The following is a 15873-nucleotide window of genomic DNA, read 5'->3' on the forward strand; positions in this document are numbered from 1 at the left end:
GTCTCCAGAAAGAAAAATGGATGATTACAGAAGACACCACAGCAAAATGGTTGCAACCTAAAGAAACAAAACTGTGCAACCTAGGTTCAATAACAAAGAGGGAAAATAGTACTTGTTAAGCATGCCTCATAATCCTCAAAGTAATCATTAAGTATCACAAATTATTTAACAGCTTTCTAAATTTAATTATATAAGGTCTTCCCACAAAAATCCATGCCTTTGCAGTCCAAATCTGAATATGACATTCCAACAATGTATCAACTAGCCAAAAAAATTACATTAAAAAGTATAAGCAAGCCAGAGCCATTTTTCTTCTCTATAGCAGTAATTTTTCTTTTCTCAGCACAACACGAGGTCTGCTGTCCATGTTATCATGAACACACTGGTTCAAAGTTTCACAAATGCTGATTCAAAGTTCAAGTAAGCACATCCTGTTCTGTATGATTTCAGATGATTACAACATTCAGAGTTTATTTTTCTCAGAATCCACTGAGTGTCCCCTCCACACCAAGGAACCTCAGAGGACTGCATAATTGAGATAATAGGCTTTCTAGCACACCCACCACTCTGCAAATACATGAGTATGATTTTTTTACTGCTATGACAAGGTTAATTTTTTCACACTGACTTCTAAACTTGCAATTTGACTGTGAACTGACATTTTAATAAGAACTTAACTGCATACCTGGCTCACCAACACACGTTCACATGTCCTACAGGTAGCAGAGCCTGGTGCACCAACACATTCCAGATTAACTGTCTGAATGTACTGACTCAGCTGCACTGCAGCCGCCTTACTCTTAGCAGCAACCACCATCTCTAAAAGAAGTCTGACTGCTATGGACAAATGCCACGGGAGATGCTGCAGCACCTTCTCCCTCTACTTCCAAAGCCCAAGGCAGCTGCCTACTCAAGCAGAAACGCAGCTGGCATCAAAGGCAGCTCTCTGCAGAGCACCAGCAGAGCCCGTGCAGCTCCCCAGCCCTGCAGAGCAGCAGCTGCACCCTCCCATCCGTGCTGCCACCAGCTCAGTGCCCACCAGCACGCACAGCGCTCCAGGAGCCATCCTGCCAAAAGCATGGTCTGTCATCTTCCTTCCTTTCTACACCACCAGAAAGTGCCTGTGCACATGAGGAGGAACAGAAAATTATTCCCCTCAAGTGCCTGGGTGGGAAGAAGACGTTATTCCGTGGCCTCAGCTCTCCATTTTATAGCTGGCTTCAAATTACTGGTTTTTAGGTAATCTCCTTCATTTCCACCAAACACATGCCATGCCATTTTTATAGCCTATGCTCCTCTCCTCAGTCCTATACCGTTCCTTATCCTGGCTACAACTGTACCAGTGTGGTATTTTGCATCATTTTAATGCTGTATTTCTTTCTAACTATCTTGGACGCCTCCTTCTTACTGCTTAGGACTGCTCCAGCCTGATGAAAGCAAACAGGATTACTCAGGATAATTAACATTTCTATAGGGCACTGACAATTGCACACAGATTTGAAACCGAGGATACAAAAGAGCAACATCAATTACAATGCTAGGAGGATTCTCATTCATTATCGTGTTTACTTGCAAACACAAAATTAGTGATGCCTGGATTAAGATTAGAAACAACATAAACTACTATCAGTCAAAAAAAATCCTTTCAAGCGTATTTTACACAACACATGCAGTACCTCTTAAGATATGAAAAATGATGCTATCAAAGACACTCTAATGGAGGGAATCTTTTTCTCTAAGAGTAGAAATATATAGAGAGAATTGAGAAAAAGGTTTATCATAATTTATTTAGATTTCTTGCTAGTAATATACATTTTAAAAGAAGAGGCATAACAAGCTGTAAACCAAGATATAATAGTTAAATAAAACTGCAAATTTCAGCTTCATAATTTTGAATATTAAAAAATAAGTAAAAAATGGATCATAAACACAGTTTCTCTTGTTTAATAAAACTGTTTCTGAATTACAAAATTACACTTAATTGTTTGGAACCAATTTAAAAGATAATTTTGCCATATGCCAGAGGTCATGAGATGCAGCTAGTACATGAAAGACATCAAAGTTGTACTTCAGCTCTACAAAGGATCATTTTTCCTTGATCAAAACCTGAAGGTGATTGTAAGGAAAAAAACCCTGCCATAATTAGTAGCATTTAGTAAGTCAGAACCAACAAGAGCCAAGTAAATTCTTTAAACAGAATTCAACCATCTTTGGAGTCACAACCACCCAACTCTAAGTCCCAGGGAAGACCCATTTACTCACTCTGAAACGGTTCTCATAACCCAGACAAATTCTTGGCTGTTGCAGACTCCTATCCTGCCTGTCCTGGTTTCACCTACAACCAAGGCTGAAAACAAATACATCAATTTTTATCCTTCATACAGAATAATCAGAACCATCAAAGTCTTTCTTCACTTAAAGTCAATCCAAGGTACAAGATCCAGCTCTTTACAGCTCTTACAACCTGAGACCATGATGTCCTTGGGTTTCCAAGACTGAGGGGATAAAAGAAGCCAAACCAAAATCAACACCAACAAGCCATTATTTTTTCTCAGTTTTTTTTTTTTTTTTGTGTCCCTGAAAATGCAAACCTGCTTGTCTCCTGATCTAAGTCTATGCAAAACCAAAAACATCAGGTCTCCAGCCTTTGCTAGGGGTCATTGACTTGCCTGTATTCATGATGCAAGTAATAACTTCTTCTTTATTATATTACACTAAACATCACAAAAGTGTGACAGAGACAGTGAAGTCAATAAATACAAGGAAAGCTATAAAGGGTCTCTGCACATAAAACAGACTTTGGTTTATCAGGCTAATAAGGACCCACTCAAAGCCTCCAGAGAGCTGTTGTACAAGGGTGCCCCAAATTCTGGTCCCCCAAATGCTGGCAACAAGGCTGCAAAACACTTTGAGAGGTACTGTTTTTACAGATGATCCTAAATTACTTTCCTCATTTTAGGACAACAACAAGAGTAACAAAAGTCATTCACCAGACTAATTTTCAAGACAAAAGGAAACAACCTAATATTTTGGTTTTGGACTTACATTTAGATGATAATTTTTAAGTGAATACTAACAGAAACCGAGTTCTTTCTCACCTCTTCTTGTTTACAGTCTCATAAACTGGGATACCACACTACCAGTGTCATGCAGGATGTCATTTTTTCTCTTGGCAAGTAAACATGTGAAAGAAAAGGCATTGCATTTTTAATGATAGTAACAGAGCTCGATAATGTAGTTTTTACCAGGTTCCAAAAGGACAGCTTCAGGTTTCTGATATACAGTACAATGTCTTTAAGATCCATGTGCATTTTTCCACCCTGCTGAGCACAGTTTAAAATGCAGAAGCAGCATATTTCAGTATTAGACTATTTCACAGTGCACATGAGTTCAAAACAGAAGAAATAACATTAAAAGCAGTGAAATCAATCAAATGAATTAGCTGAAAATAAAATTAGGGCATAAAACAACAGTAGGCCCAGGAATAGACAGGCTGTCTCCTCTTTTACTCTTGGGAGAGATTTCTTTTAGTATGGCTTCAGTCACTCACCCTGACATTTCCTTGGACTCCCCAGAGCCCCTTGCAAAGCTGGGTCAGGATTGAGCACTGAAGTTAGAAGATGCTTCTTAGCATTTACTTAGCAGTTAACAAGGGAAAACAGCCACCTTCTTAAAGCACAGGGTATCTGCATTTTGTGCAAATTTTCCTAATCTTTCATCTAATATATAACTAATTTTCAAGTACTTTTGCAATATTTTAATCTCAAGATGACATTCCATCAGGACTAGCTCTCATCCTTGATTCCTCCAGACTTCAGTGTTTCTCCTCTCCAGCACGCTGCCAGTACCAGACTGCTGCTTGGCTCCTGCTCCTAACTCAGTTCCCTTGATTTGAAATAATTTCTCCCTTTCTCCTCAGATATTATCGGCAATGATTGATGGTCAGGAGCTGCTCTGCTCCTACAGCAACTGGCAGCAGGCAGGGGGAGATAGGGCTGCTGCAGAGCCCCCAGCCTGAGGTTTCACCTGAAACCCAACACCAGGAGCAGTGATAGCCAGACCTTGAGGACAAGCAGGAAGGGATGTCTGCTGGCAGATCTCCATTTAAAAGCAAAAGCAAATTCACAGTGTGAAATTGGAGAGCTCCTTCCGGGCATAAGGAAAGTTTAGGTGTTTCCCCCACTTCACCAGGGTGCACACCCCATGGGTGGGGGTGAAGTGTGAATCAGAAATACATATCATATTTGCAAAATATTATAGCAAAATACAGAGCATGTCACAAAAGGAAATAAAAACGAGAAAAGAAGTTATGCTTAAAGGCAGCCCTGAAGGGAGCAAACTTCTGGTTTTTTGTAGGAGGAATGAAAGGTTATTGCTCCTACATGACAAGAATAGCATTTTTTACATTCCCCTTTCCAATAACAGCAGCTAAATTCTCATAGGATTCAATGTTTACGCTCACAAAAATCAATTTTTCCCTTTTATTAAAAAATTATGTACAGTAAATTGCCACTACAACATAATCTACATTGTTTAACATACCCTGCTTTGATTTACTGTTCCATTCATAATCTGCTGATGATTAAGCTTCTCAGAAGCAATCCAATAGCCTAAGTGATATCAAGTTGTTTGTTTTTAATCTGCTGAAAATCATCCTGTAGACAGATGCATTATTGAAGAATTACATTTTAATTTATTTTCACGCAGTGCCTGTGATGGGCATTTGGATTAACAGAGTACAATAATGCTTCTTTATGCCTGTATCTATTCAAATCAGAAATTACCTGCACACACTGTCTCTGATGGTGGTCAAAAACTGTACAAAGAACTGAGAATAGTGCTTCTTAATATCACACAGCCCTGCTGCTCATCAATGGGTCTTTTTCTGTTCTAATGCTTTTGTCATGTATATGAAAGTCATTATGTAGTTTAGAAAACAGGAGATGAAGTGAAAGAGGAAGATCAGGGACCTGGGATGCATTAATATTCTACCAGCGTCAAAGATATTTCCCTCGAGGGGCTCCTACAGGCCACACTGTTATTACAGTGCCTATCCATTATCTTGTGCTGTACTTGGTATTAAGACAATAATGGAGAGAATAGGATTATGTGCAGATGATAGGAAATGCGAAGGCAATTCAGCAAGATAGGAAATGAATGGAGACATGATTCTTTCCTCAAAGCTGGGAATGGTTTAGCATAGGGTAAGGGAGAAGATAAATGAAGCAAAATGAAATCTTTACAGGTTAGCTGGGGTAAAATGAGTGTTTACATAGAATCCAATGAGTTTAACCTTTTTGATACAGAATATCACAGCACCTTCCTTTAATGCAGCAGTGTATATGCCTTCAGAGGTATGGTTTGATCTGAAAACTCACTCAACACACAGGGGGAAATGACTGGTATTAATTTGATAGAGCAGTCTTATGTAATGGAGAACCATTTAATTTGCTCCAATAAAGGAAAAATTCTGAACCCCCCCCTCCAGATTTCTGTATTTAAACTACAAGCTTGAAAAATTCTGCCCACTAAACAAACAGACAGAAAATAAATAAATACTTTTTTAAAAGCAATAAAGTAGGATCTAGCATAACCAAGGGAAATGTTGATCCCACACTGAAAAGCTCACATTCTCCTTTACTATTGCACACCATTCCATTTCACAAGACAGAGTCCGTGGCTATTAGCAAGTCACAAAGGCTAATAATTTTAGGAAGCTAGCAATGCATTATGATAGTGATAAATAAAGACAGGACCAGATTGTGTCATTTACAGACATTTCTGTGGCTTATGTCTGTCATATTTTTTTTTAATTAGGATAAATCACACACACACAATTTGCAATAACAGCACAACAGCCAAAAGAGATCATTTTTGCTCCCTAAAGCACAACTATAATTTTATTCCTTTTAGCAGCATTTGAAGGCTTTCCTTCTGTTAGGTTAAAACCCAGCAAAGCAGATCAGCAGTGCGGCCACCTAAGAGCAGGCAGCCCTCAGAGGGGTAAGGCAGCCATGGCTGCCCTCGCTGGCACGGCGAGTGCATGGTGCAGTGTTTGTCACAGGGCTGGGATGCCCCCTTGCACGAGCCAAGCCAACCGAGGGTCCCCACTAACACTGCCAAGGGACAAAACGTGCCCATGCATTCAGCAGAGCTCCCCACACAGACCAGCCACGCTGGAATTGCCTTGCCAAGCAGGGCTGGCCCTGCATCAGGCCCAGGGCCCGGCAGCGCGGCTCCATGCTGCTCTCTGCTGCTGCCTCCTGCTCAGCGCCTCTCGCTCCTCCCTTTGTCTCAGCCCTGCTGCTTGCCCATGGCCACTCCAACACTGGCTTTCCTTGGCTGGTGCTGTGATGTAGTGATTGCAGTCGCCATTCCAGCTCCACACCTGACGGCCCCCTGGCTCTGTGGCCGTCCCTACCGGTGACCGCCATCTGCCAGGCACAGCTCTTACACCACTCTGACCCCACAGCAGGGCTTCCCTCCTGGGCCCTCTGTCATGATAAGATTTTTCCTCGCTGCAGAGCCTTCCTGTGCTTCACACTGTCAGGCCAGACCCCAAGCAGACAAGAAAAAGTCTTTATGCCCCAGAAGCACACGTCTGTACACATTGGCCATTACTTGGGCAATGGCAGAACAGTGGTGTTTAAAAAAACCCTGATTTCTGAGCTTTCCAACACATACACTTCTTCCTAACATACTGTGCAAGGAGGCAAAGCCATCAGCAAAGCAATGAGGGAACCAGGGCCTCATTACAGCCCCTGGGCGGGCAGGGGCAGGGTGGCAGGCTCAGCAAGGAGAACAGGCTGGCTCAGAGCAGCAATGGAAACTGCAGCAGCCCAGTAAAACCAGAGCACACCTGATGCAAGGCTCTGCATCCCAGCCCAGCCAGGCTGGGACCGTGCCTCCCTGCCAGCTGCACCCAGAAGACCCAGCACTGCTCAACCCCTATGGCCCCAGCAGTGCAGGAACTGGGGCAGGGAGCTGCTGTGCAGACCCTGGAACGAGAAAAAAGCCTAGAAAACACTAACTTTTAGTACTGACCCACAGATGACTGGTAGCCCAGAGGAAACCCTCAAACACTAAATAGCTCAGGGCTCCATAGCAATGGGCTGAGATAGCAAAACTTCCCATCTCAAAGCAAGGAAGTCATCTTGTACCAATGACATTTATTTTACACTTTTGTCCATTTCCCCAGTATCAATATGGGTGAAGTTCAGTCCCTCCATACCTGTGTTTCACCCTGCTGTTCAGTGGGACCAGCATGAGCTTCTGGAAGCCAAGCATTCACAGTGCAGCTAGGAGTGAGACAAGGTTTCCCCAGTGCCTTAAATCATCCTTCCTCATCAGCTTTTAGTGACAAGAAGCATTTCTGTGAAAAGCAAGAATCAGCAAATTTGGGGAATTAGGAATATACTCAGTAATTTTACACAACAGCCACCAATATGGGGAGATGTGAAGCAGCATGAGCAGAGCTAGGTGTCAGGATTGCCTCTTGCACAGGCAGGTGGGGACAGTGCTGCATGGCTTGGGGCTCTCTGCTCACCAGCTCCTATCAGACACCACTACACTCCAACCATACTGCTAGAAAACTCACCAAGAAAGCTGTCTAATGAAGAGTAACAGTCAAAACAATGTCGTGTGGCTGGCCAGTTACTTAAAGAGTGTTTATAACCACGTTTTAATGCTTCTTAACATAGTGAACCATTATTTATATAAATGTTTGATTATGTTTTGAATTAAGTATCAATTCAGACTATCCCATAACATATGACAGCAATAAGAAATCACAATTCATTATCTTGTCACCTTTTAATCTTAGAAAATTTTTCTAGCTTTTATAGTAGCAGAAAGAGTTAACAAGAACAGCCAATTTAATTAATCTGCTCTACTTACTTTGTACACTGCCATTTCTTTCTCAGTTGAGTACAAGCGAACTACACATTTGCACTAGAAATTACAAGTAAGTGAAGCAAATACCTTCATGAGTCATAAACTTTACCAATCTCTTACATCAATGTCTCTTGTCAGAAGTTAAAGGCAACCAATTGATAAAGTCACTTTCAAAAAAATACGGATGGATTGAGCTCATTCCAAGCTACCAGTTTCAGCAGGTTAAAGTCTGACTGCTCTGAATGACCCAGAAGGTTGCCCTAGCATGGGCTCAGACCCACTCTTAATTTGCTGCATCCTATTTTATTGTCTGGTTTAAGAAACAGCTTAGGGATTTTTCACCTGGCAAGGCTGACTAGCTAGAATAGCCTAGAGAACAGTAAGAGGAAACCCACTCTTCCAGATATTTCCACCCAAAGGCTCAGAGCTGTGCAAAGGATACCACAAGTCAACTTCCCACGAGCAAATCATGCCCATGAATAGAAATGCAGGGGGTGGTCTGTGCCCCACACTACATCCAAATGCAAAAACATGTCTATGAAGGCAAAGCCACAATTCTCATAACTGATGATCTTGGGGATGGCCATGGCATGGCCCTGCTCTACTCCTCTATGCTCCCATCTCCCTGCAGGTGACACATCAGGGTAAGAGCTGGGCACCAGCACTGCACAGATTGTCCCCATCCACCCTGCATGCCTTTTGGGCTCTCTGGGACGCTGCTGGCACTGTCACAGTGGGACTCCTGCCCCAGCTGGAGTTGGGGTCCCCATATCTGAACAGGACTTTTCTGTTCCTCACAGCCCACTAAAAATATGGCCAAAGTGTTCAAGAACTTCCCTGATGGGACTTCTGGATCACTCAGACCAGAATCAGGCTGGAAAATCTTGGCAATCCTTCTGTTTCATTCTTAAGACCAATGCATGTTCAAATTCAGTGGAATGGGGTCAAGGAAGTAGTTTAATGTTTAAAACTATAATTCAATAGCTACAATTTTTTGCTATAAGCAAACTCCAGGCTTGAAGAGGTTGTTTTCCTGCTTGCTGCCCCCAAGGAACACAAATGCAGGCTAGACAGTCAAGGTTTATGGAGAGAAGTAATATCTTTTATGAGACCAACTATTAGAGTTGGGGGGAAAATACACAAGCAAAGCAGCCATTCTTCAGGTCTGAAACAGAGGTTTCAATCTGCAGCAAAAGCATGTTGGAGAGCTGTGGTCTGGGTTGAAGTTATTATATGATCAATTAGACATTATGAGAGGAAAGGATAATTAGCACCTCTGGAGCAGCAAATGGGCACAGCACAGGGAGCCATGCCAGAGTCACTCACTCCCATGGGACAGCAATGAGACAAACAGAGATAGCTGGACACAAGTGAAAAGCTAACAGAAAGGGAATGAAAATTACAAAATTACATGGTCCCTGCTTTTTAGTATTTCCTAGAATGGAAATACTTTTTGTTTGCAGGTTTCCTCTTCAGCTTGTTTTGTAAATATGCTTTGAAATCAGAACCTCACAAAAGATGGTTTTTCTGGAAAACCATGTTCAGGCTGTGATAATGATGTTTCTACACCTTCTTGAATGCCTGAAGGATTTTGTTTTGGTGTATAGGGCTCATTGAATCTCACTCACACCATTTCCATGGATGCACCTGGTGCACTGACTGAAGCCTACCACAGTACCGGTACCTATGTGAGTGTGTCCATGCCATGGAAAAATAAACTGGACTACAGAAAGACAAAACAGTACCACTACACAGATTGGAATTGTGTGCTTGTCACAAAAATATCAAAATAACTAATAGCAAGCCCTTTTTTGTCTTCTTCTTGGCTTAGCTTTCATGGATTGACTCAATTAAAAATAATTTACTATGACCTGCAGATCAGCTTTTCTCCTTTACCTAATACATTTAAAATTATTGTGGATACCACAATAATACCACAATGTTCCCTGGAGGAAGAACAAAAATGCTTGAAAACTCACAGAGCAGGCAATAAAATTAGTATATCAGATTACAGAAACTTTACCAAGTCTAACCTAAGGTAAGGATCCAACCTTGTTTTGTTTGATCCGGTGGACATTAAATGCCACCTTTCTGCTGACCTTAGTGACTTCCAGCTCAGAACAGCCACCTCATTAAGGCGATCCCAGCATTTCCATGCTTGTAGCTGCTATGGGCAGAGCTGTCCATAACAAATGACCTCTCCCTGTACCAGCTCCTTTACCTATCAGATACATTCAAAGAGAATTACAGGCTGCCTTTATTAAAACAGCTAACAAGGACAACAAAGAAGGCATAACATGGGAGACAGAGTACGATTTACCAGGAACACACTGGCATGTGGTTTAATTTCTGCTCAAACTGTGAGGAGCTGCTGGCTGTAATGCTCAGTGAGAGCCATCTCCTTCCACAGCAAGCACCCAGGATACCGGTGGCTCCCAGACCTGCCCAGAGACAGTTGTGGCATTAATACCTCTGTTCTCCACTCTCCTAATCGCTTAAGGCTCAGTCACCCTTGCCCACCAAGATTTCAAGGAGAATGGTATTGGAGATCTAAAATCAGGCTGTATTTTGGTTGACATAACTTACCCTCCTCAGAAGACAACATTTTCCCTGGCAGGTGATAAGCACCACCTCCCACGTTCTACTGTGGATGCTGCTAATTAAACCACAGTGAAATTTAGATAATTAGCAACCTTTTTAAAAACAGAACATTACTCATTTCAAACCTTCATCCAGACAAAATTATATTTAAGACATTTAAAAAATTTTCTATTTTTCATGCTGTCAAAATTATTATTCTGTTCTAATAGGAAGAAAAGGAAAAAAATAAACAATAAACAGGACAAATCATACAGGAACCCAAAAGCAGAGCAAGCATTGATCATCAGAGGTAGTATTTGCATTATTTGACAAAGTGAATACCACAAAGAAGTATGTTCAAATCGCCCTAGTGAAGACAGTCCCTTAGATGATAATGATATGGCATTTTTTTTTTACATTCTAAAAACAAAACTAGATTTTTAAAACTAATTCAACGCCTGTATAGCTCTGGTGGGTGCTCTTTTTAACTTTTGCAATGTGTTACATTACCTACATTTGGTATGCAGTGAATTATTATATTTCTTTATTATAATAGTTAAGCACACATTGCTGGTGTTTCTATAAAAGGAGATTCGTTTATATTTAAGATTGATATGGAGGCAAATCTATCCTACAGGAAATACTGCACATCCATCAAATCCTTCCATTACTCTGCTGGCTGAAACTTCTGCCCACAGACACATGTAATGGGACTGACCTACCCACCCACCCATTCCCCAATATTTATAATATTGTTCAAAACAACGGCCATAAGTAATATACCAAAAAATTATTCCCTTTTTCCTCCTTGGTTGCAGTCATAACTGTTCCATCTACCCTGTGTCCTTCCCATCCTTCCTTGGCATGTTCAGCAGGGCTATTGGAAAGGGTGCAAGCAGGGCAGGGTTGCCAAAGCTGCTGTCCTGAGGGATCCCAGTTGACCCTTTCCCATTACACTGCAATTCATTTGGGACCTGGGGTGTGTGGTTGCAAGTTCTGCCCTCTGCTGCCTACAGCCCTCGAGCACCCCTAATTACTGTTAGTCGGGTGTTCTCCCCCTTCTACACACCCCTAATCACACTTCTCCCTCCTCAGCCTGGGAGCTCTGCAGGGGTTAACTCTGAAAAATTTTACAGGAAAGCCAGCTTTTATTGTAGTGGCAATTACAGAAACAGAAAAAGCAATTTAGTCTTTTATGTGGTTCACAGTTTCACTAATGCCATAGACTTTTAACTGACTTGAGTTGTTATGCATTAAGTCACAAAAGCATGGTACACAAACACTGCTAAAATAAAAAATAACATAAGACACAGCAAACTTGAACTCCTGAAACAGAGGCTTAAATCCTCAAATACTAATAATGCTTTTATATAACAACTTTATTAGTGCCCTCAGCTTCAAGCCAAAGTCACTATAAAGTAAACTACTCAAACAAGTCTGCAGAAGAAAAAGGGTTTTAAAAGTCTGCAAAGAATTCCTTACCCCTCTGGTGGTGTAGTTTTCCTAGTGCTTTCTGCATCTCCTGTCATGTGATGAAAACAGGAACCTGGATAAAAGGCAACATGGCCAGTTGAATCAGTTGAGCTGGAACAAGGACTCTCATCGCCATGGGATATCCCTGGTGTGTTCTGTTCACTTCAGGGGTAAAATCCGTGCAGAAGAATTTCATAATCTTTAGTTCTGATGACACCATACAGCATTGCATGTCTCCATCTCTGTCTTGTCCAGTTCACCCAACTTGATGACCCAACTTGACAGCTGATGCCAACTGTCTGGCATGAAAAATGTCATTCTCTCAAAGAAAACTGCTTCAAGGACTGGAAAAATGTTTAGTCAATGCTTTCTCCTCTCCATCAGGTATAGGACTGAACCTCTCCACACAAAATGAGAGGTGTTTCCAGCACCTCTGCTGATTTTACAACCACGTGAGGCAAAGTTCCTCCAAAGTATCGAATCCTTTTATCTTTGGCCTGCAAAACAGCACAGAGGATGGACTGAGATAAAATAATCACGTGAATTATTTTGTTGAGCCTCAGCTTTAAATTCCAGAATTTGTAATTGTGTCTGAGGAGTCACTGGCATTGCAGTGCCCAGCATGTGAACAGATGTCAACCACTTACACTGAGGCTTTTTGATTATTTCTGGGTAGCCCAGTCACAAATAAAGAACTACCTTTGTTATCCTTTGGCATGAGAAAGTATATGAATCCCTTAACAAAGCAGTTCCCACTTATCACTTAACATGGTTACACTAAAACCCATATCAGATTAAGGACATGACTACATGACTATACTTTAAATAAGCTAGCACTAGATATCTACGTCTGTAGTTTTTCCACAAAGGAACATCCAGGGAAGTTAAGATAAACCAACTAAACCCATGATGATAATGCATGTAAGTCAAAATGCATTAAATCCCTCTGTGGATATTCTCACTGAGAGGTAAAGTAGTCTGACTTTACTGTAAAGAGGATTAAGCTACCATGAACTACAGCCATTTTCCTTTTGAATTAGATCATCCACAGAGGAGCTTAAAGCACTGTAGGCTTGGTGCACTTGCTTCACATACATCCTTAATTTATCTGAATTTTTCTATGAATGGAACAAGCCTTAGTTAACCAAAAGGCTCCTTTACTGAATTTCTGCTGACTTTAAACCACATGAATAGTTTACTTGGTTTACAAATGTCCTATATAAAACAGCTAAAGTTGTTTTACAAACGGCAAAAACAGAGGCACCCTTTTATAATGCAGAGGAAAATGCCAACAGCAGGTGTGGAACCTGAGACACCTGACAGGATCACCAACTGCAACGCTCATCCTAAGCTATTGCTAATCTTGAAAAGCAAAGAAGCATAACTTGATTTCAGTATTACAGTCCATCTGGAAATGTCTTATTAAAGATGAAAAGACAGACAAGGCATTCTCACGGGACAAATTTGGGATGGAAGGCATTTTTGTCCTCCTGAGCCGGGCTGGGACAGCACTGGAGTACCCACCTCACTCACCTGAGGTGCCCTGATTCCAGCTGGGAGAGAGTTAATTTTCTTCCAAGTACGTACAGTGCAGAGTTCTGGATTTAGTATGAGAACACTGCTGGTGGCACACGGATGTTTTAGTTGTTGCTACAGTGCTTACTGTAAATGAAGGCTCTCTCAGTTTCCCATGCTCTGCCAGCAAACAGGTGCACAAGAGAATGGGAGGGAGCACAGCTGACCCCAGCTGGCCAGAGGGACATCCCCACCATGGAATGTCATGCTCAGTAAATAAACTGAGGGGAGTTGGCCAAGAGCTGCTGATCACTGCCTGGGGATGGGCTGGGCATCAGTCACACGGTGGTGAACTGAACAGTTCTATTGTGCATCACTCGTGTTTCTTTAGACCCCTCTCTTTTTCCTATTATTACTATTTTTTTAAATTTATTTAAATTATTAAGCTTTTCTTATCTCAACCCATGAGGTTTACCTTTTTCCAGATTTCCCTCCCCATCCCAGTAGGTACTAAGTGGTACTTCCGTGCTGTCTGCAGTTAAATCATGACCAAAAGATACATTTTTAGAGGTTAAATCAGATACACACTGAAATTTATCCATCCCACACTCACAGATGAAATGCTAACTAATGAGCAAGGAAGAGCAAACACTTCCACAGTCTGATACTGACTCTGATGTTAGTTTATCTGAATGATAAATTTTACACTTGACTAAAATGAAATTGATGCAATTCACATTTCTGAGTATTGGCAGGTAATTGAGATGTGGCAAATAAAAAATTCAAAGAAAATAAAGCAAAAACACATTAAACAAAGATTCCTCTTGATTGCTAAAAGATAGTTTGGCTCCAAATGTGCTGGGAACAGAGCGCTCTAACTAAAATACATAGAAAAAGGCAATTAATTCTCCAAATACTGTCTTTATTCAGTTTTCGCCACAGCATATACCTGTAACATAGATTTTGTGCTAACCTATCTATTGCTATCACCTTTGGATCTGAGATATTAACATTGATAGAGGGAAAGTTTAAAAGAAATCTAACACAGAGAGATGTTGAGCTTCATTTTTTTTTAGTCTTTGTTAATTCTTGACCTTCCCCAGAAAGAATGAGAAGGAATCTGCCTACCGAAGGAGGCAGCAGCTGCCAGAGGCACTGCTGGTCTCGCACCTGCAATCCATATGCCAGCTACAGCTACAGCAACACCTCAGCACACCTGGTGCAGAAGCAGCAGCTCTGCTGCCAGTGATCCTGCAGAAGAGCTTTAGAAAATTCTTTTGCTTTGACTCCAGGCAGGTTACATTTGTCTCTGCTGTGCATCTCCAAATAACTAGCATCAAGATTAGGTTTATGTACACTAAGCTGTTATACCACTTAGATGAAAACTTGGAATAGTTTCTCTATTCTGTGGTGATCTACATCAGATTAAAAAAAGAGATCTGAGAAGACAGTCTGGCAATAAAAAAAAAAAAAAAACTGAAAGACTACCTGTTTTTCATGAAATAGAGAATATTTCCATCTCACATGTGCTAGTAAAATCTTTTAAATTTGTTAAATCATCCCCTATAAGACATGACTTTTCTTACAGATCTGTTTCTTCAATGCACAAGCCAGCCAGAAAGAGGACCCCTAAAACTCTCATAAATTTAAGATCCTTCATACTATCTTATAACACAGATTTTTAATTGCTTTTTATGCCAAAAGTGTGAGAATTACAGCATGCACTACATTAAATCATTATTATTCACAACAAAAACTTTTATTTAATCTCTAGCTAAAAAATTCTCTGTGCAAGGAGTTTGGAGAGCGCACTTTCATCCTTACACTCCCAGCTCTGTTACTCTGTGCTTCTACCTGAGGTGGCTTAACCCTCCTTGCATGCCCATGGAGCCCCTGTGTGCCACCCTGCAGCCCATGACCCTGAGGGACAGTGCCAGAGCTCTGCCCAGGAGAGGATGGCTCCCTTGCCAGGCTGTCCCTGCTGCTGGGAACACTGCAAGCCACCAGGGTTCCCATCCCCTTGATCTGCCACTGTCACTGCTTGCTGGGATGTGCTATCAACAGGGACAAGCTAAAATGTTCACCCTCAAGTGGCAAATTGTACACATGCCAGGTACTTCTGTCTGGCACAGCTTGAATCTTCTGCCTCACAGGAAAACACTACTTGGGGGCAAATGTGGCTGCAAGGGACCAGTCATTCAATGCATATTTCTTCTGCAAAACTTTCTTCAGCATCTGCACTGCTCTATGATTATCTGAATGCTATTCAATCTACCTCTAACTTGAGTTACATAAGTATATTTGCATCTATATTGTAAGCATTATACTAAATGAGATGGGACTGCCTATGTAATCATGCCATGACTTTCCCTTAGGGAAACCTGGAAAATTATGTTCCATTACATTTGTAAA

The 15873-nt window shown here is 41.4% G+C and overlaps 1 long non-coding RNA gene across 2 annotated transcripts in view; it reads right to left on the bottom strand.

Moving 5' to 3' along the window:
- The window catches only part of LOC134423052 (uncharacterized), a 261702-nt gene that overhangs the window by 169839 nt on the left and 75990 nt on the right, over positions 1 to 15873 (bottom strand). For both annotated transcript variants that reach the window (XR_010028994.1, XR_010028995.1), the window contains exons 15-18: positions 11956 to 12443; positions 10480 to 10549; positions 10214 to 10334; positions 7232 to 7372 (exon numbers count right to left, since the gene is read on the bottom strand). This is a non-coding gene — a long non-coding RNA (uncharacterized LOC134423052). The remainder of the gene's footprint in view (positions 1 to 7231; positions 7373 to 10213; positions 10335 to 10479; positions 10550 to 11955; positions 12444 to 15873) is intronic.

Source organism: Melospiza melodia, chromosome 11 (assembly GCF_035770615.1).
Source record: "Melospiza melodia melodia isolate bMelMel2 chromosome 11, bMelMel2.pri, whole genome shotgun sequence".
In the NCBI taxonomy this organism is placed as follows: Eukaryota; Metazoa; Chordata; class Aves; order Passeriformes; family Passerellidae; genus Melospiza; species Melospiza melodia.